Source organism: Equus caballus, chromosome 3 (assembly GCF_041296265.1).
Source record: "Equus caballus isolate H_3958 breed thoroughbred chromosome 3, TB-T2T, whole genome shotgun sequence".
NCBI classification, from domain to species: Eukaryota; Metazoa; Chordata; class Mammalia; order Perissodactyla; family Equidae; genus Equus; species Equus caballus.
The window spans coordinates 20,863,875-20,886,225 of NC_091686.1; the positions used below are offsets into that span (position 1 = coordinate 20,863,875).

At 42.7% G+C, this 22,351-nt stretch overlaps 1 protein-coding gene and 1 long non-coding RNA gene across 2 annotated transcripts in view; one reads left to right on the forward strand and one right to left on the reverse strand.

Annotated features, from left to right (window-relative positions):
- The window catches only part of ZFHX3 (zinc finger homeobox 3), a 1,295,343-nt gene that overhangs the window by 904,197 nt on the left and 368,795 nt on the right, over window positions 1-22,351 (forward strand). The gene's annotated exons all lie outside the window — the stretch shown is intronic.
- LOC138923377 (uncharacterized) lies at window positions 8,995-11,607 on the reverse strand. Its single transcript, XR_011436894.1, has 4 exons — window positions 11,495-11,607; window positions 11,070-11,312; window positions 10,733-10,894; window positions 8,995-10,449 (listed from the first exon to the last, which is right to left on the reverse strand). It is a non-coding gene; the product is annotated as an uncharacterized lncRNA (long non-coding RNA).

Below are 22,351 nucleotides of genomic sequence, written 5' to 3' on the forward strand. Positions count from 1 at the left end.
CACCCCACAGCTACCTGAGGCCCATATCCCACTGAAGCATATCCGATTGTGGAACTAGGCAAGGATCCAACCTCTTGAAGTCTACAGATCTACAGAGGCAGCACCGGTTCATCTGCTAGTCCTTGTCATCTTGCAGGACTATCTTCCAACACTTTCACTTCTTCAATTATCAAGACCTTAAAGTAGTTGGGGTGTGGGACTGCCACCCTCTCTGCTCATCGCACAGTTGCAGGGACCTGTTTCATAACACCTACATCATCACTAGGGGCTACAATCTGGTGAGGTTCCAGAAGGTTCTGAAAGAGCCCATGGAGGGGCCCACTTTGGACTATGCAGAGGCCCCCTAAACTTCCCTCAGCCCCTGCAGAGCTCTGAATGGGGTCTTCCACTTCTTTCTAGACAACGTATTTGGACACAATCATCATTTATTTATATAACCACATCTCAGATGGCCATCTCATTTGTGACATCTCTTGATTTATTCATGTATTTACCCATTCATCCAACAAACATTGGTTGAGTGTCTGCTGTTTGCCTGACACGGTGTTGAGTAGCAGGAATCTAAAGGTGAATAAGATATAGTCCCTTTCCTCAAGGAGCTTACAGCTCATGAGAGGAGACAGATGAGTAAATCAACAATTAGAGAACAATGTGGTAACTATTAGCTTTAGGGGAAATGGAGAGGAAGCTTCTAAAGCAGTTATCATGTCCATGAGAGTAGAGTTTGACAACATGCAATGTCATGCTTCGGACCCTCCTTCACAGGGTTTCCAGGTTTACGCTGCTGAGATAACCAATTTCTCTAGGTCATGCCAGTGTGGAGCAAGGGTCATGTCGATGTGGGTGGCTTTGACCTCCATCTACAATTGTAGGACCTCCATTCTCACTCAAAACCTCCCAAAGATGCTCTGGGAAGTGACCCGGAGGGGAGGAATGTCATGTGTGTTCTCATAAGTCCTCTTAGCCCCCACTGATCTCTGAGTCCTCAGCCATATATCAATCTTTGAGTGACTATGCCTCATCCTGCCACTGACATTGCTGTGGTGAAGGTGCATGGCCGCTGTTCATGCAAAAGCACTGCTTCCTGTCATTCCCAAAGCTGTGGCATTGCTCTTTGACAGCTTCTCCCTGCTGCCAAAGCTGGTGATATCCCACGTCACTGTGCCAGTCACTAAGGGGAACCAGCTGAAGTGGGGGCTGATATAGCCATGAACACCCATGTTCACTTCAGGTGGACATCTCCCACAGTTCCCCCTTCCTATTTCTACCTTTCGTCATTGCCACCACCTGGAAATTGCTGCTCTGCTGGAGGAGGACCTCTTTCCTTGACTTTTGTTCCACACTCAGTTGCCTTGGTCCCAAAGTGCTCCTGACTCCCATGTCCTGTTTCTCAAAGAAGCTTTGTGTGAAAGGGGGTCTCAAACTTTTCACTTGTCACCAGGACTCAGACCTGTGTCCTGGGCTCTGGCCTGGAAGAAGGAGGAGAGAAGGATCACCTTCACAGTGGATGGCATCCTGTGCCCCGAATCTGCCCACCCCTTTGATTACCATGTCATTCTTCTTGAGTCAAGCTTATATACCTGACCCTCTCCTCAGGATGAATACTTTTCTAGAAGCTTCCTTTATCTGCCACTCAAAAATACTCCCAGCAGATCTTTCCACAGCTCTCCAGCCATGCTTGGGGGTTTGAGGCGGGGAATCCTTGTAGATGCTTCTGTTAAATTTTAGAGCTCTGTTGATGTGACAGGCAACATATCCTGACAACGTCCTGACGCATTTTGTCCTCCACTTCTCAATTCAGATGTTCTCATGTATCCTCTAAAGAAGTAGCAGCTGAATAAGAGGAGTCCCCAGAAACAAGTATTTTACATCCAAAAGCACCAACTTTCATTGGACCGATGGTGCCATTTCCTGTTCCTCACAGGGACCAACACACCCAATGTAGCCTTCATGAATATCCCATGCTAAAAAAGGTCTAAGAGCCCAAATCCTGCTTTCACAATCCTTTCTTCAAGGGAGGGAGCCTTGCATGGCGAGTTACCTCCAAGAGCTCCTGGCCATCAGTGTGCCATTCAGACCTGGTACTTGGAGGGGACCTCGAATCCAACTGAGACTAAATGCTTAAGGGACTCTAACATCCCTAAACTTCCACCGATGTCCCTTCAGCAAGAACTTTTCTGGCTTTTAGACGGCTTTTCTTTTTAATTAATTCCATATAAGCCAGGTATTTGTTGAATAGATTCTGGATAAGTGAGATGTTGCATAAATCCAAAGTAAGGGGCTAAACAGACTGTACCCAAAGAGCACATTGTGTTGGATGCGTATGCGTTTTCATTGTGATCTTTTTCTATGCTATAGAATGATGGAATTGCTGAAGCAAAACCCTGATGAAAGCTATTCACAATTTAGCGTTTACCATCATATGGAAATGTCAATTCCATCTACCAAAGAGAATATTACAGGCATGTTCAATATAAAATGCAAATATAATAGCTTAGTGGGCTGGATATGTCATCTGTGTTTCACTTAAACCTATTACCTTGGCAGATTAAATGCAGTTGCAGATCTTTCGCAGGGAGGATATTCTGATAAAGTTACATCTTAGATGAGCTTTTTTGGCTCATCAGTTCAATTGCATGTGAGTAGAATGAGGACAAAAATGGGGGAGGAATAAGAATGGGTGGGGCATAGCCATGGAGAAATAAGAGGATCTGCCCCACAGACCTTCCAGTACCCACTAAGAAATATTGTTATTTGCTCAAGGATAAATATAAGTAATTTATAACAAAGATTTATCTCTTAGGTAATGAAATAGGTAAGAGTCCACCAATCCACCAGGCCTGCCCACACACTTCCAAATTATGATACTTGCTTGTGTAACCCTACTCAGATGAGCAGAGCGGAGCACAGCCTGGGCTATGACGCTGGCTTCACCCTGGTGCTTCTGCAGCCATTTGGGGCACCCAGCTCCCTTAGCTGAACTCCACAGTAGTAGACCCCTCTCTCATATGACCACACACTCCCAACTCTGACTTCAGCTTCACCTTTAGGACTCATGTGCATGCCAGGCTTTGTCTTGCTCTTGTCACTGTCCTATCGGATATTCTTCTTGCTTGAATGCCACATAATTCATCATTACTTGGCACTGCCCAGTTCCTGCAAGGGCTCCCCCAGGACCATCCTGTCTCACTTTCCACCCCACACCTTCACACCAATAGAAAGGTTTCTGCCTCCTAGAAAAGCCCACTTTAAGCCTGTACTCCACTCAGTACTCCACTCTGGCTTAGTGGAGATTAACCAGCCCCATCCAGTTTATCCAGCATAGCTCCCTTGTCCCATTGTCGCATGATCACTTATAAGCGTTGGGGTTTGTCTATCCAGCGGCATTTCCCTGTGGGCTTTTCCAAGGGAGCATCTTGCAAATTACTACAGAAGACTGCAGAAATAATTGATTCCTTTTAAAAAGAGCATTGCTTCCACAGCTTCTCTCATCCTTTCTGCTTTGTCTTACATTAATATGCTGTGAATATTATCTGTTCATAGCTGTTTATATTTATAGTCAAAAAACTTGAAGAAATTTGCTCAATGGTTCCTGCTCTAAAACATTCTACTTGGCTCATGCTGTTAGCACCGTCTTCATGCCAAAGAGGATAGTAACCCACAAAACAATGGTTACTGGGCTGTTGGGGTGGAGAAGTGAGAGTGGGAGAAGTTGATAGTAGTGCAAAAAGGATCTGGAAGGGAAATCTGGGCACGCAGGGCTTTACTGTGTAGTTGCCAACTGGGCTTCAGAGGGCTGGGTTCTCCTGTTGGTTCTGCCCTCATTACTGTGTAATGCTGCACTGATTGAATCCTACTCAGCCAATTTTCTCCTCCACACGATGAGGAAGTTGACCTAGAGCAGATTTTTCAACTCCAGTCTTCTGTTTCTATGAATATGCATTACCCGGAAGTCAAGGCAGATGGCTAGTTAAGAATCCAGAAAATTAGAACAAAAGCATCAACTACCAACTTCCATTTTTATAGTATTTTCTGCCAGACTTCGAGCTCAGCACTTTACATACATTATCTCATTTGCTCCTCACAGGCATTTTTGGAGGTTGGTGTCATGGTCCCCATTTCATAGAAGAGGGACCAGTTCTCAGTGTGGTTACCCAATTTTGTTAGGATCACAGCAAGAATATAAAAGAGCAGAGATTCCAATCCTGCTGGAACCATCTCCAGACTCGCTGGAGTGAGACTCAGTAAGAAGTTCCAGAGCCTCCTCTCATCATTCTTATCATCTGAAATCTTACCATGCTTCTCCCCCGACGCTCTAAAGTCCTGATTTACCCCCTCTCCTGATCTAAAATGTATGTGTGTCTGTGCCTTTGGCTCGTGTGAAAGGTGGCATAGTGTTTTGGAGTTCTGCATCCATTCTTTGCAATAAGATGGGAATCAATAAGAAAACAACAAAAATGAATTTCTGAGCAGCAGCTTGCAATATAAAACGTAAGTGAAGACATGACCCAAAGAGGGCAAGATTTAGCTCAAAAGAATAGCTTTTTAAGACAGTCACGTAAAATCCTCTTCATATGGGCAAAGAGACCTAATATGAGTCAATTGTAATTCTGCTGAGGTCACCTTGGAATCATAAACATTGCGAGGGGGCAGTGGGAGACCTCACCTAGCTGGCAATGGATTCTGAAAGATCGCCCAGCCTTTGCATCTCATCACAGCAAACCAATTCTGTTTCTTTGAGAAAATACACCACCCCACCCCCAACAACCAGACAACTTCTAGTGACTGACAGTTACTTAGGTGAAGAGTTCCAAGAAAGTGAAGGTGATCCTTTGCCAGAAAACAAGTTTTGTACAAATTAAAGAATGAACTCCAAAGTCAGAATTGTGCTGAGAACAAGGTCATCATGGTCTCTATTTGGAAATAAGCAAAAGCTCTACTGTTTCATCAGTATATTCTAGCGGTACAGTCAAGCCTCATTATTCACAGACTCTGTATTTGCAAATTCACCTACTCACTTAAATTTGTTTGTAACCCCCAAGCCAATACTTGCAGTACTTTCATGGTCATTTGTGGACACATACAGAGAGGCAAAAAATTTGAGTCAGTCAATGTGCACATCCCCAGCTGATGTTGAATAAGGCAACGCTCTGCCTTCTTGTTTCAACTCTCATACTGTAAACAAGTGTTCTTTTCACTGCCTATTTAGCGTCATGTTTTTCACATTTTGTACTTTTGGTTCACTGTTTAAAATGACTCCCAAGCACAGTGCTGAAGTGCTGTCTAGTTCTTAAGTGCAAGAAGGTTGTGGTGTGCCTTACAGAGAAAATACATGTAGTAGTTCAGCTTCCATCAGGCACGAGTTACAGCGCTATTGGCCAGGAGTTCAGTGCTAATGAATTAACAACATATATTAAATAAAGTGTCTTTAAACAAAAACACACACAAAACAGGGTTATGTGTTGATCAGATAACAAAAATATTGTGACCAGAGGCTCAAAGGAACCTAAATCTCCGTTTCCCCTAGGAGCAATGATTCAATATTTGCTCATTCAGAGTCTGTGATGACTTTACAGAACATAACAACCATGAGTAACAAGAACTGACTGTATTTACAAATTTAGGAATTCTTAATCCTGTCTTGAGATATTTCTTGGGACTGCCAGGGGGCTCTGGTTCTACTGATCTCATGCCATCTCTGCTTCATGGGAGACGGGAACTTACAAAACCACCCTTATTCCTCCTTCTACGGTGTGCAGCTTTTCACACTGTTTCATTCAACCAGTATTAATTGAGAGCTCCATAATCTACTGGATTCTGGAAAAGAAGCATTTAGCATTCTCTGACCTCAAGGGATTTCACCTTTGTCAGAAAGACCAGGCTTAAGGCGGCAGGTGTAGCCAGGTCAAAAGGAAAGAGAAAACATCTTAGAACTGAGAGGGAGAAGAACAGGCTCCCTGAGCCATTACCTATGGGAAACAGGCTATTTTTCTAATAGTAACCTTCAACTGTTAATTTAGTGTTTCCTCGCAGGAACTCCACAAAGGAAGTTCAGCTTTAGCCAGAGCTTCTAATTAACTCCAAAGTTTCTACCACATCAGCAAACACCTAAAGACCACCCCAGTGTTCATTTCTCACCTGACAGAAGTAAAAAAACTGATGTAAGTGAGAATTGCACCATAGGAAATCCTTTTTTCACTATGGGAAATGGTTGCTGTATTTCCCTCAGCTTGATTATTTTGTGGGCCTGTAATCTTACACCTAAAAAAAATAACATTTATGATACTCAGAATAAAAATAGTAATATTAATTTATTAAGCACCCAATATACACCAGGACCTGTGCTCAGTGCTGGAAACAGAGGGTAAAAGACACAGTATCTGCCTTTAAGTGTCTCATGGTCAAATAGGAGAACCTGACCATTGTCAAAGCGGGGTAAACACTGTGAGGGAGGGAAGCAGGGGCAGGGAGACTGTGGCAGAATGTAATCCAAAGTAGGAGGCTCGGGGGTAGGTAATGCTTCTTGCTGGAACAGAGTCTTGAAGGTGAAGGAGTTGACCAAATGAAGAAAGTAGAGTCAAACCTTTCAGGAGGCGGGAACAATGTATGAAGCCCTAGAGGCATGAAAGAGCCATGGGGTGTCCTACGACCCAGAGCACAGAGTGGGAGATGGAAGAATTTCAAGAGACAAGGCTGAGGAGAGGCAAAACCCCGATCATGAGGAACCTCAAAGGCCAAGTTAGGAAGGTGGAATCCACTGAAGCATTTCACAGGGGCAAGCAAAATAATCATATTTGCACTTTCGATAGATCAATTAGACGTAGTACAGAGAATGCATTATGGGCTGGGCGTGTCTGAGAATGAAGAGAATAATTGGGCTGTTAGAAAAGCCACTAGGGAAATAAACCAAGAGAGGAGCAGTAACAATAGAGTGAGAGAGGGAAGTGAGAGAGGGTTCCGGAAAGGAGAATTGAAAGAACTTGAAGAGCAGTTGGCAAGGAGAGGGAAGAGGGAGAAGGGATGCAGAAGGAGGAGCAGCTTTGGGGATGACAATGAGTTCAGTTTGGGGAGTATTGAGTCAGGAAGCTGTGGACCATCCCAAGAAGGGGTCGGCAGGCAGCCAGATATCCAGGGTTGAGTTCAGGAAGGTGGTTTGGGCTAGAGATGATAATTTGATAATCAGTTTAGTGATAACTATCAAAGTCGAGAGTTTACATTCACCCAAGCAGAGCGTGTGCAGTTGAGAATAAAAGAGGGCCACAGTGACCCTCTTTGGGAACACTAATATTTAAGGGATTAAAAAAGGAAGGTAAGTCTGAGATGAAGCAGCCATGAATGAAGGAGGAAATCTAGCATAGAATAGCAGCAGATATGACAGAAGAGTGTCATAGAGGAGGGAGTGGTCAACGGAGTCTAACCATGCAGGAAAGGAAGGCACAATTTAATTGGTCATTAGTGACCTGGAGCAGTCTTAATGGGGAAGCAGAAATGAAAGCAGAGTGCTCTGTGTAGAGATGCAAAAGGGGGTGCAGAAGCAGAGACAGGGCCAATGTAGACCAGCCTCTGGGGAAACTTGACTTTCCAGGGAAAGAGGGAGATAGGAGTAAATGGCGGTGAATGGGAAGTTCGGCAGAGTGCTGCCACTGCCAGTTAGAACTTAGCAGCAGTTCCTAATTGCCGGCAGGATACAGGGAGCGTTTTCAAATTGCACATGACTACAAATTACACAGACTACAAAATGAAAAGCTCATAGTGAGGGAGTGGGGGGTGGGCAATGAGAGAGGATCAAGGACAGAGGAAGCTTTGAGTCAGGGGTTCTGAGGCGGATATTTTTTATGAGAACCTATGAAGGATAATAAAGTGGCATCACATTAAGACTCAGAAGACCCGTGAATGCCTCTTACTAGCTTTCAACCTTAGGCAATTCCAGCACCTCTCTGAGCCCAAGTATCCTCATCTGTAAAATAAGCTAAATACTATCTATCTTGCCTGGTTGTAGTGAGAATTAAACAGGATAATATGTGTGAAGAGCACCTTGGAAACTGGAAGTCTCTGTACAATTGTGTGAGAAGACGTGGCTCCTGCTGCCCTTTGCCATTGGTTCAGGTGCCTTTTCTTTGGTGGGGTTATTTCAGGGGCCATGGAAAAACTTTCTTCCAAACTACAAGCAGGATCTCTCTTTTCTGGGGATTTCTATCTTTTTTTCCTACCCACTTGAGATGTAGAGTTCTGTGGATGAAGAAGAAGAAAATTTTTAAAATTTTTTTTAAATGTTAAAATAGCACTAATCACTAATCATTTTAAAAATTGGTGGAGATACACTTGAAAAACATGCAAACACATTTCTTTCTACATATTTAATCACCCCAACTATGAGCTGTGGAAAAAAATCTTTGTGCAGATCACTACCTTAGATAAAGACGACATTACACCATGCCTGCTAAGATGCCAGTGACCACAAGGCAAGCAGGCCATACAGACACCCATTTCCTTCCCCTCTGTATTGTTTTAAATTAGCACTTCCCTCTTGGTCCTACAAAACACACACTCCTGTGATGTTTGCAATGCAGTGCTAATATCTATATCTTTTTAAATAATATTTCCCAGAAAGACTAGGTGTTTAAAAAAACACAAAATAAAAACAAAAACACCTGTGCTAGGTATTTTAGACTAAAACAAAGATTGCAAACTGCCATGCTGTGAGCCAAGATTATCCTCACCAATATGTTTTATGTGGCCCATAGATTGTTTCGTTTTGTTGAGGAAGATTAGCCCTGAGCTAACTACTGCCAATCTTCCTCTAATTTATACGTGGGACGCCTACCACAGCATGGCTTTTGCCAAGTGGTGCCATGTCCGCACCTGGGATCCGAACTGGCGAACCCCGGGCCGCCGAGAAGTGGAACGTGCACACTTAACGCTTGCACCACCGGGCTGGCCCCTGGCCCATAGATTGTTAAAAAAGAAATAAAGAAAACTTTGAGCCAATGTTTCAAAATTGATACATTTTATATTTAACTATACCAATTTCTACCATCTCTTGGAACATTGAAACATCAGGCAACACAAGACACCATTTTTGTTTCCCTGAATAAAAGTGAATTGCTCTGTCTCCAGTTCATCCCAAGCCCCACTCCTCCCTGTTGCCTCCTCAGGGTGGTACCCACAGATGTCTGGAGATTTCAGAGTGTATGACCCTTGGTTTAAAGCCAAACCAGTACAATACAATGGAGGAGAAGAAGTTTGATTCTGAGGATGGAGTGGCTAAAATAAAGAAAAAGGAAGTACACTTTTCCCAGCCCAAATACTTGGGGTGGAGTGCCTGATTCCCAGCCCTTGGACAGCATTCTGTCTGCTTTAGAATAGGGCTCTACAGAAGTGGAAGTCAAATCTTTTCCTTTGTGTGCTTCTTTGAATGACAGAGATTAAAATACAATCAACTACTTCCTTTGGGAAAAGCCTAATGCATAGCCCCAAAGAAATTTGTATTACTTCAAAAGCTGAGGCATTTGGCCAAAAGATTCCAGAAGGATCTTCCTACCCTCACAAGGTCAAGAAACTTTGATAACCTGTGACGGAATGGAAAGACATCTGGTAGACCACACGTTAGCCTTAGGAAGATAAAGCTCATTCTAAGTCTTATTAACACAGACATACTGGCCATGACTAGGCTTTGCCACACAGAAGAAATTCCCAAGCAATGCATTCTTGGGCTTTCGTCAAGAGGTCTGTTGTCTGTGGAATTTCCTATTCTCCAGCCCCAGAGAAGAAAGCAATCCCCACCCCCCTGGCTTTGGCCGTCATGAGGTTTAAAGAGGATCATTTGTTTTCATTACAGCCCCTTGAAGCCCTTCCTTCCCTCCTCATTAATGAATTTCCAGTCTTTCATCAAAAAACAAAAACAAAAAAACAAACACAAAAAAGGACCTGACAGAGGACATGGTTAAGTGGCTGGCGCGCATGGCGGTGCCGGCTTTAAAGAGAGGAGACGGCCATTTACTGATTGCAAGGAGGGGTTGACATCCTTGGTTAGTATGCTAATTTCGTCTCCTGCATTTAACATTCAGATCAGGTCCGTACAGGCCCTCCAGAGCAGCAGAGTCCAGGGATGGGTGACTGTCTGCCTTGCAGCGTTGAATATTCTCTGCTTGAATTACGTAAATGCCCAAACATTCCGTCTGCTCCGACTTTCATTCCCTTTTCCTCCCTCTCAGAGAGACACACAGACACAGAACCACACGCATGCAGCACACACTCCACAGAATGCCATCACAAACACACACACACACAAACACTACAGACACAGGTCTCCACGAATGCTGAAGAAACGCAATGCAAGGTGCCGGAGTCATCCACAACTGGCTTAATTCCTTCTCCTTTGGGTCTCCAAGGCACATTTCTACAGGATCTATTTCTCCTGCTCCGGAAACTTGCCATGTATTGGGGAGTCTGAAATAAGGAAGCAACATGAAGAGTAAAATCCCAATCAGAAGGAGAATATCTTATCTACTGAGCTTCCAGTCCCAGAAATCCTAAAAAAAAAAAGAAGGAAAGAAAAAAAACAGAGAGAAACAAAGTCCCAACTCCAATCATGTGAAAGAGAACTCAGTTAACTGAACACCCAGAAAGAAGGAAGATCCGGCTCCTTTTATTCCTTGGGGTCCCCACTTTGTTGTGTGTGTTTAGAACCCTGTAGTAAAAGAGTCCTATTCATGGTTGGTTTTGGACTCACCAAGCCACAGCTGGGTGACAACAGGAGAGGAATCCCAAACCAGCTCCCACATAGTGGTCCAAATGGCAAGGACAATACATTTGCCAGAAGCCCAGTCTATGGAAAACTGAATTTCCTCAACCTCCTTTTTCCAGGATATTTCTGTAACGTTGCAGCAGCTTCCTGGAGACAGAGAATCAGCAGCTTCTATTATCAGAAGGCACATTTAGGGGGTGCTTTAATAGATTGAAGCAATTTTGAGCAAGCAGGAACTCCAATTAAAAAGAAAGGACAGGTTGGTTTTTATTATTTTGTTTTGGTTTTTTTTTTTTCTCAAAGTATGACATAACTGTGTAACCTGGTGTGCTGTGGTTCCTTCCTCTGGACATTCTGGTGGTCCTTGGTCCTGTCCCCTGGTGCCCACACAATATTCCGAATTCGGCTGAAGAACACCGGGCAATTCCTGTCGGAGCCTCCGACAGGAGCGACGAGTGTTTTCTCCGAGCTGCAGACTTGATTTGCCTCGATTTTTTTTTTTTTTTTTTTGGCTCTGGTCCAAGATGTTTTCCTGTCATCATTTCACTGTCTTTTCCAGTAATCCCTTTTTTAAACATTGCCAACAATTAGTCGATTTATCTCCACCACCACCACCCCCACCCCCATATCCACGAAAACACACACTCCACTGAGCCCCATCACTGTCTTGTTTTGCCTTGAAGTATAAGAAATTACAGCTTCTCATTAGCTGGAGAGCACGTTTGGAACGGCTTTGTGTTTACTCACTTAGTAAGTGATGCTGGCCTTTTTAATTATTCTCCCTCCGCGTGCCATCAGAGAGCAGCAAGCTGTTCCAGTCAAACCCAGCGACTGCATATCCTCCGCAAGGCAGTTGGAAGTAATCGTGTTTTACCTCACGGCTGCTGCTTTCTTCCCTTCCTTGTCAGCAAGCCAAGGGATCCCCCCAAAGCTCTTACGTAGGAGATACCAAAACTGTGAGTCACCTCTCCCTGCCAGAGCAGAGGGAGTCCACTGCACGTTGCACGGAACAGCAGACCCAAGATGGGGGTTTCCTCCAAGCCACCAAGATCCCTGGAACCAGATGTCCAGCCATCGCTTCATCTTTCTTGCTATTGCTCCCTCTTTCTCTTCCATCCTGGTCCATGCCTTCGTTTTCCAGCGCTTTCCTCCTTTTCTCTTCCTTTCTGTGTTGCCGACAGCCGCAGACCCAGCAAGAGCTGGGTCCCTCTCGCCTTCTGTTATTTTTTTTTCCCCTGCTGCAGGCTTTGGCTGCTACCTCTGCAAGCTGGATCACCAAAGACACACGACTCACTCACAATGAATAATCAATACAGATATTGATCTGTGGAAAATGTTTGTAAATTCCTGAAAGGGAATCAGGAGCAGGGGGCAGGGAGGCTCGTGGGGGACGACACTGAAGGGCTCGCGGCGGTAGGAAGCAGAACTTCTTTTGGATCCCAAGTCTTGCTGGCTCCGAGGTGACGGTACCGGAATGCGTGCCGACGAGGGTGCGCGCGTGTGAGTGCGCGTGTGACGGGGGTGTTCTGTATTCTCCTCTCTCTACAGCTGCTTTCCCCGAAGAATCAGGAGCCAAATGGTCGGGAGCCCCCGTCAGTGCCATGTCTTGGCTGCGGGCCAGCACTGTTTTGTTTTCATTATCACACGCTACTTTGCAATTTGCATAAATACAGGGTTATTTTTTATCGTGTCGCCCAAAAGATAGGAAAAAAAAAAAAAACAAAACAGAAGTCTTTGTTGTGTGCAAGAGGGGCTTGCTGCCTACTCATCATGGCTAAGGATTTAGCTATGTAGAGGGCTCCAGAAGAAATAGAGCAAAGAAGTGGTAATCACAGAGAGAAAAGAATACAGGAGAGACAAAAAGAGGAATTCAAAGATAACTGCGGGGCACTCAGCTTGGTAGAACCAAATATTAAGGATGCATTTTCCTCTATGGAGAAGAAATAGAGCCTTAGGCAAGCAACGGAGGAAGACCACCAAGGTCTAACCAGTGCCCTATAGTACACACATTTCACTCTCTCGGCTGGAAAGAACTATTTATTCTTGCTGGAAAAGGTACACAGGCTGTTGAACACAAACTTGTTTTTTCTGCCCTGGTCCAAAACCTGGAAAGAGTGGGAGCAGATGGAACGTCCTCTCTCAGCTGCTGTGCAGCCCTGGTTTTCCAGCAGGTGAGAAGATTTGGACTTGGTCTGTTTTTTCTCAAGTTTCCTACAGCCTGAGCAGTTCAACTGAGGTTCCAGCATTGCACTTGCCCTAGTATTGAAAGGAATTTGCATCTTCCCCTTGCCTCTTTCACCTTCAGAAAGTGGGCGCAAGAGTGTCTTATGCTAAATGACAAGCTATGGAGGACTTTCTTCTGTCTGCTCTGAGTGCTGGCTGTGGAGATGAGGCCTCCTGAAGTTGTGCCCCCAAGTGGATGTCAGGCATGCTCACGTGTCCCGGGGAGTGGCACCTTGTTTCAGAAAAAGCTTCCAGCTCTCTCAAGCCATTGGTTGGTCCCCCTCCCTCTGATCTCCTATTCTTTCATCTCTCCCCCACTCACTGTTTTTGCGACTTGAGATCATTCCACTCTTTTCTCCCCTTGCTCTATCTATCTCCTCCTGGCCTGGTGACAGAACGGATGCGTCACCTTTGAGATAGCCATCTAGAGTAAGACCTCCGTGTGAGGATTCAATTCCAGCACCCCCATCCTGAAAGGAGCTGTCCGCTTTATCAGCCAGCAGCAGCAGCAGGAGGAACACGGATTTTTTTATTCCCTTTCTGGCTTCTGATTAGCTCCAGCAATCCAATTAGTGGAGGAATTCATATCACACGGGCTGAGGTGCCCCTAGTCATCACAGCGGCTCAAACCCACTCATAAATTCTGCCGATGCTACATCTTCCAGTGACATGGATTAATTGCAGCACCAGGCCACACCAAGCGGGTCTACCAGTGAAGGTATATGTGAATATCAGAATTAAAGAAGAGGCAAAAAAGGGATGACTTTTGTGTATCACCAAGGATTCATGAAGGCTGCCCTGTGCATCCTCCACTCTGCACATCTCACATTGTTCTAGTCTGTATTGAAGAGACCAAATGGGCCAGAAATGAGCATTCTGGAGGATTCAGAAGTGGCTACATCATGGAACGCCCATGTATTTTCTTCCTATGATTGAGACATTTATCATGAAACTTCAGGGCTCTTAGAGACTGCCTAATTTCCTGCCTCTAGCCTATACTTCCCCCAAAATAGTTAACCTACTTAAAATAGCTCCATGAAGAGACATGCCATTATCTTCACTGGTATTCCATTCCACTTGGGTACAATCATGATATTGTTGTGCCCTTGCATCTATTTACAATTTCATTCCAAATTTATCCTTACATTCATCAATCTCCAACATCTATCTATCCATTCATCTAGCCATATTCATTTATATATCAACTATTTATTCTGCTTCCCAGTCATCTATTCATCCATGTGCGTCTAGCTATCCATTTTCTAACCATGTATTGATCTATGAATATCTTTCTATTATCTGTCATCTACTTGTCTATCCATTTGTGTCTCTATTAATTCATTCATCTGTATTATCCATCTGTTTTTTATCTATTCATTAATCTATTCATGTATCTATCTGTTCAATCATCTATCATTTGCTTATCAGTTACTTTTTTACTGTATGTCTTTTATTAGCTGTGATCTTACCAGAATCCCAGATTCACATTCTCAGTCTTTTTTGAGATGAATAATGTCCAATTTACAAATGAAGTCTATAAATGCTATATAGTCGGTTATCTGTTCTCTGGTTTGAAAGAGTCTTGTGAACCAAAGAAGTCAGCGCATAAAATCACATAATTTTCAATGAGTTAAAAACTACAAGGAAAATATTTTGTCCTGGATTCGTGGAGCATTTTCCTTGCTTAATAAAAGTATACATTTCTGCTCCCTTTTAAACTATGGCTTTGAAAGAGAGGAGTTTTCAGATAATGTCTACACATAAATCTCATTCAGGCTGTTATATCTACCACTGAGAGATCTTCATGCAAGTGATTCAGTTCACCCAGAGCTAACTTGAGATTATTTTTATCATAAAGCAAAACAGATACTAAACCCTAACATGGCAATGTGGTTATACATGCTTAGATTTATCCTATATCCAGGTTGAGAGTGAAGTAGCAATTTGGGAACTAAAAATTTGATTTTTTTTTCCTTATTACTTTTATCTAGAATATATTCAAGTCTGGGCCAAAACTTCAGATTCAACACCTTCTCAGGGTGACCCCTAGTTTGTTAGCTCCAAAGAAAATGGGTCAGGCAAAGCATTATTGGGTTGGGAAGAAATGTTAATGAATGAATCTCATTTCCGATTGGGACAGAAACTACAGTTTGTTGCTGTGAGTTAAGACTGAGGAGTTTGACGAGGTTTTCTCTAAGTTGCTAGGGAATTCCTTCCCAAAGAGTAGCACAAGTCAGATCAAATCCAGCAGCCAATCTCGTTGTCTCTGACCTCCCTTGTCATCTCTAATATTCTATTGGTGTGTAGGCAGTATTGTCAGTTAAGGATCCAACCTTGGGCTGTTTTTTTAACTAAACTTAAGCATACTTATTATGGTAAAGACCATAAGGACCTCATCAGTTCTGGACTTGTAGTTCTTAAAGAGTGGGCAAGGACCCAAGCTCGTGTCCTTCAATAAAACAAGGAAGATGGAAATCACCTCGTTCTTCTTCTCATGTTATTTCCATTTGTTCCATCACCCTAGTTTTCTGTATTCGCTTGTAGTCAGAAATGAGATTACATGATCTCCTGTTCTAGTCTTGGCTTTTTTGTTATGCTAAGCAGGGCTGACTTCTCCATTAGGCATAGTAGATGCAGTGTGTAGGGCCCACTACACTTTTGGGGGCCTAGGAAAGGGTTTTAATTTCTTTTAAAGTCATTAGAAAGGTAAACTTTTTGGTCAACTAAAATGTTTTAATATATAATAGTAATATACTCATTTTTATGCCAATGCAATCATAAAAGAGAAGTTTGAGTAATTTTTTAGGGAGGGAGGGGCCCATGAATCAGGACTTGGGGCCGATGAAAGCAATGAGTTATTTGACTCTGACGTTAACCAGATTACTTATAACTTAGTCTTTAGGCTCAAAAGAACATGATGGTTAGGGAGCCAGATTGCATGGGTTCAAATCCTGGTGCCACCACTTGCTAAAGTCATTTAATTTCTCTGAATCCCACTTTCCTTAGCTGGAAAATGGATATGACAATAGTACCTAATGCATAGGGCTGCTGTGACGATTAAATGAGATTGTACATGTAAATTGCTTAGCATAGAGTCTGCACATAATGAGGGCTCAATGAAATTTGTTATAATAATTATTATTATTGTTATTGTTTTAGTTTTGATGTCTGCTTTAAATATCTACTTCTGTGTAATCCAGTAGCTATGACTAAATCAGTTCTTTTTATTTAAAAAAATGAGATTATCCTCTAGTCACCATGGATGGAGAAAAGGATGGTAATTGGAGTTTCCTCTTTACTCTGGAAATCAGAAAATTTTCTCTCCTAGAAGTAGTAAAATCTGTGCTATCTACCTGGAGCTAGGTCTTTTTTCAATATTATAAAACTCCCCTAATAAATCAGTGTCATCTCTCCTGGTCAGAGATTTGATTCTTTCCTAACCTAAAACAATCCTGCAAAAATCTTATTAAGAACCACAGGTTAAGAAGAATATTGTCAAAACTTTCTCTCTCCTTTTCTCTCTTTACTTTATTATCCCCTCATTTTTTTTGTCATTTAACTCCAATTATGAGATGCTAAGTGCTTTTGGAAATTTCATTGTTAATATCTTCTTACAGCGCTATTAACGTAAATCAAGTTTAATAGTGTCCCAGCAAGTGTAAAAGCAATCAAAAATTCAGTACTCACGAATCATTCTGTAATTTCAGCATAAAATGTTAATAGAAATAATATCCAATACCATAAAATATCGGTAAATTCAACTTTAAATATATGTAATGAATTACTTTGCTGTCCTATAGCATTCGTGGAATATTCTAGGATGAAGTCCTTAATTGGCTGAGCCATACCTCAGTCATGCTCAATCCGCCACAAGTCCCCTCCTCTGCTTTCCCCTCACTAGCCAATCCCAGCAGAATGGACAGCTCAGTGACAGGCGTTTCTTCATCCCAGACACACTGAGTTATTTGGCCATATGGAAAAATGACTCAGAATCAGGGTAAGAAGTACAGTCAACTTGAAGGAATTCAAACTAATGAGCACAAAGACATTGTAGTTCAATTCTAAGAATATTGATCAGTAGCTGTAAGGGCTTAGCTCTGTGCAATCAGCAAAGATGGCTAAGACAGAAGCCCTGTCCTTGGGGAGCTCACATTTCCTGAGACAGGCCAAAGCCGAGGCATATATGACTAACAGTATTTCAGGCCCAGCCGTGAAAACGGCTATCACGTGTGCGTAAAGGAAGGCTTTCGTGGACCAGGAGTTGGTCAGTTAATTTTAAAAGTTGGCTAAAGGGGCTGGCCCTGAGGCCGAGTGGTTAAGTTCATGCACTCCACTTCAGCGGCCCAGGGTTTCATGGATTCGGATCCTGGGCATGGACGTGGCACTGCTCATCAGGCCATGCTGAGGCGGTGTCCCACATAGCAGAGACAAAAGGACCTACAACTGGAATATACAACTATGTACTGGGGGGCTTTGGGGAGAAGAAGAAAAACAAAAAAAGAAGATTGGCAACAGATGTTAGCTCAGGTACCAATCTTTAAAAAGAAAAATTGGCTAAAGCAGGGGCACATAAAAAAATATATATAATAGCATGTACTTTAAGCATTTTAAACTTAAAACAACATACGTCTTTTTGCATTTTGCTTGTCTATGGTGTCTTTGAGTGAAGGCAGCCAGGAGGCCATCGGAGTGCAGAATCCCTCAGTCACGGTGTCCTTACCCACACAGCTGTTTTAGCAACTGACCTGAGTATTTTCAGAGTCAGTTTATCCGTCATAGAAACAACTCCTTTTATACTCGTGTATCTCTGATTTGTGTTTTATTTAATCAAATTATGAATTTCATTAACAAGAATGACTTCCATAAAGAGGTTTGGGGACAAACAATGGAATATTAGGAAGGATTACAACCAGCTGGAGGGGCCAGGATTGCTCAGGTGCTGCAGGGTGTAGGGTACTGTCTGAGACCACATGGAGCGCTGTGGGCATCAGTCAGCAGGGCTTCCAAAGGGAATAAAGTGACTGTCAGCTCAGCCAGTTAGTGAGTGGATGTTGCTGATGGAGATTCTACTCCAAAAACAGAAAGGTGAGCCCAGAGACAAAGAACAGAATGTTCCCTCAGAACAAAGATCCACGTGGGCCAATATTCAATCTGTGCTAGGATTATACGAATCAGAACACAGTGTTATTGGGTCCATCTGACATCAGGGAGTCAAGTTAGTATCTTTTGAATACCCCTCATCGAACAGCTTGTGGAGACTCTGATCTCCAGACATTTATTCAAATCTTCTTAAACCTCACTTCATTTATAGCCTGTAAAGATATTCAGAAAAACAAGTCTCGAGTTGTTTACTCTATTCTAGACAGTCACATTTTCTGTATTTGTCCTAAAAGAGCTTTCCTTAAACCAGTCCTTCCTCAAGTGTGGAATGCACATCCACAGCGATGTGAAAGACTATGTTTGGAGGTGCACTAACAATTTTTTTAAATTTTAACATTTATGCATATACAAAAATATATCCAGCACGTAACCTCACGATTTCACGGATATTGTCTTTTAGGATGAGGTTAAATCTATTCAAGTAAAGTTGTGAGTCCATTGAAATAAAAATATTAAATGCCAGTGAAGGTGATGCAGAAATAGGACCAAATCCGGAAGGTGGTAGTGAAACGATTGAAGGTCAGGAAAGCTCAGCTTAAGCTTCAAGAGATATTCCTCAGTTCAAGTATTCTATACTTCAGCCACTCCACCATGGAGACTTTTCAAGTAGCAGATTCTGGAAGCCATAGGTAGTCTGAATTCATGTGAAGCAAGTCACCTTCTTGATTTTGTGTAACTTTCCTGTGCCTTACTGTCTTTGTCCATTTGATTGGAGTGAGTTTTTAAAAAAATACCTGAGAGACCTCTTTCTAGCAAACAGTTCTAGGTGGCTGGTGCCGCCTTTCATCAGTCTGCCAACATGAAGTCCTTTTTCAGAGACAGTAAGACTCTGTTGGCCATGGTTCTGCAAAAGCTTTTCTTTCTTCGTAGGCCACACCTAGAGGTACGGCGGAGGCCCTCAGAAACAGCACTTGAAGAGTATTGCTTATTTGACTTGACTTGTCTTGCTTAGGTGAGCTTGGCCTGCTCCCCACGGCTTTGTGCTTGGAAGGTTCCATGTCAAAAAAATTGATAGAGCCTCAGAGAAGCGATCTGGAAGCTCAGTGTGTGACTGATTAGAGAAAGAAAATTTTCTGAGCATTTTATATGCATTTTGTGCTGCTAAATCCACTTTTTATTTTGCATTTTCTTCTACTTATGGAAAGTAATACTTTAAAGCCAAGTATTTTCAACATGCCATTTTGCATTGTCGATCTTAGTATCTGACACTCATATGAAGAGAGATTATTCACACCTGGTAAGTATCTTGTTCAACTTTGGAAAATAATTATAACCAGCGGTGACGACTTCAGGGCTTGTGATGTTATAGAAGTATAAGAAAAAGATGTGAGAGACTTCTGGGAAACGATCAGAGATATGGGCGGGGGGGGGGGGGAGAAAGGGTTCATCAGTGAGTTATATATACTAGAGAAAAATTTAAAACAACTTAAATATCCAACAATAGGGAGTATGTTAAATAAAATGTAGTTTGTCCATACAATTATATACTGCACAGCCATGTTATGAAGAGATATTTAAAAACATGGAATGTACAATACATTGATAAGTGATTTTTTAAAAAGTTAAAAAATAGCATAGATAGGAGATCCCAATTTTATTTTTATATCTATAAAAAATGCAACTTTCAAGATAAAATATATACTCATACATAAACAATCTATAAAAATAAAATAAATATACGTAAATGTGTATAAAATATATACACTGAAATTGTGACAGTAAACAGAGGTATTACAGTGTTTTTTATTTTCTTCTTTGTGTTTTTTCTATTTTCCAAATTTTCTACAAAGGTCAATCTTTTACAAGCAGAAAAAATAACACATGGCAGATATATATGTTTATTACAAGGCAAGGCACAGATAGCAACCCAACATACAGAATTACTTTTATTTATGAGCCATTTGGCTTTAATGCTACCAATTTTGTAATCCTAGAAGCATGTTTATCTAGTAAACCCTGTTTTCCATTCTGATCATGGCCATGGGTTGGGATGTTGTGATTAGTCAAATCTTCTTAGAAGTATCCCACATGGAGTACCAGTTTTCAGAGAATTCGAATATAAATACATGAGACCAGGCAATATCAAAAATAATTTAATCATCCTGAGTCGATGCAGACGAATCTCATAATCCCTTAGTGCTCCAATATTCTTTTCATTTTGAACATCAGTGACCTCCGAGTGAAGGAAGCACAGAGGTGAGAGTCAATAGATGTGTCCCGTCAATGCCCAGCTCAACTTCTCCCTGCAGACCTTCTGGCCTGTCAATCCCACTGGTGGTTCCCTCTCTGAGTTCTTGGGCTCTTAGAGTATATACCTCATCCTCTGGCATTCTGTCAGCTCCTTCCCTGCCTCTGGTCTCCCCCACCCTCCCAAAGCCCCCTATCCTGACCAGGGAGGAAAGCACAGCCTCAAGCTCAGTTTTCCAGGGAGATCAGAATTAAGTCAAGTGCAGGACCTCAGATATGGTGGCTCAATTACAACAATAGTGTCCTGCTATGCTTCCCAAGATTTCCTGTCCCTAATGAATTCCAAGGTGCAGTGGCCCCAGGAATCAACCCTTGGGTTCCCATCTTAGTCTGTTTGGGCTGCTATAACAAAAATACCATAGACTGGGTGAGATATAAACAACAGAAATTTACTTTTCACAGTTCTGGGGGCTGTGAAGTCTAAGGTCAAGGCACTAGCAGATTCAGGATCTGGTCAGGGCCCACTTCTTGGTTCATAGACGGCCCTCTTCACATTGTGTCCTCACATGGCAGAAAGGGGACGCGAACTCTGAGGTCTCTTTTATAAGGTCAATAATCCCATTCACAGGCGCTCCACCCTTATGACCTAACACCGCCCAAAGGCCCCATCTTCTAATACCATCACGTTGGGGATTGGGTTTCAATATGGGAATTTTTAGAGGCCTCAAACATTCAGTCTATAGTGATTACCTTGCTCTTGGTAACAGTGCTTCTTCCCAGGTCTACGGCTTTGCCCCGTGCAGGATATGGCCAGCAATTCCCTAGAATACTCTTGTTCCCTGTGTACATCCTCCCTCATACTCTGAACACATCCATCCTCAGTGCTCCATCAAAAAGGGTTCAGGGACTCTGCTACCTACAGAGCATCCTTATGAAAATTAACCAATGGGGACTATTCTTGCAAGACAAACAAACAAAAACAAGAATGTAACCCCTCTGGGTGAACACAGCCCCACAGACCCTTAGTTTGGCAAGCAGAGTGCAGGGCACATGCATTTCAGCTCCCAGTAGCTCCCTTGAGTGGGCACATTTGTGTAGCACAAAAACTGCACAATGAACACAGCAGCACTGAGGGATTCCACAGTCACAGAGCGTCAGAAAAGACTGCATATTGTGTGTGGCCCCTCGGAGCTTCAGAACGCATGTGGGTATATTAAAAAGCTCTGCAAAGACCTGTATACCAAGACCTGTTTAACTTCCTTTAACCTAAATTTTAACCACATTTCTCAGACTTATTTGTCAATGGAAATCCACTCCTTTTTTTTTTTCCAGTGGTTTAAAGTTCACCTAGCTTTCCCCCAAATATATTTTCCAAAGGAAATTTTACCCAGCTAACTGGGGCCCTACTGCCCATAGACGGTGGCCTTCAAGCTCTCACTACTCCTTACTCCTAGTTAGGGCCAGTCCAGAAGTGGCCATAACGGCACTTTCTACTCTCTGTCTTGGGGGCTATTCCTTTCATTTCAGGATTTCTTGCCACCAGCCATTTGTCTAAACCGTGACAGGAAATTGCAATGTCCCTCAGACAAATGGCCTCACAGATCCAACAGGGCCTTGGCTGTCAACTGGGCATGTCTTGGGTATCTGTTCTGCCCTAGTCAGCAAATCTCACCCAGTCTTAACTCCCTCCTCTTCCACGGTAGGACACATTCTTAGACCACCTGCACCACCCCCTAATTATTCTGTGTAGTTCTTTCATTATTTCTTGTCTACTCAGCCAGAACTTTTGGAGGCAAAGACATGAAATCATCAAGCAACATTGATCAAGTGCATCTAGTGCTGGTACATGTTGATAGACTACTGAGAGTTAACTATGTTAATAACCTGACTTGTTAAAAACAACCACAGCAACAACATTAGATCTGTAAGTTGTTTATATGAATTTCTGTTACCATAAGGAGAAGCAAAAATCAGATATAAGAACCCAAACGTCCATCAACAGATGAATGCATGAGCAAAATGTGGTATATCCAT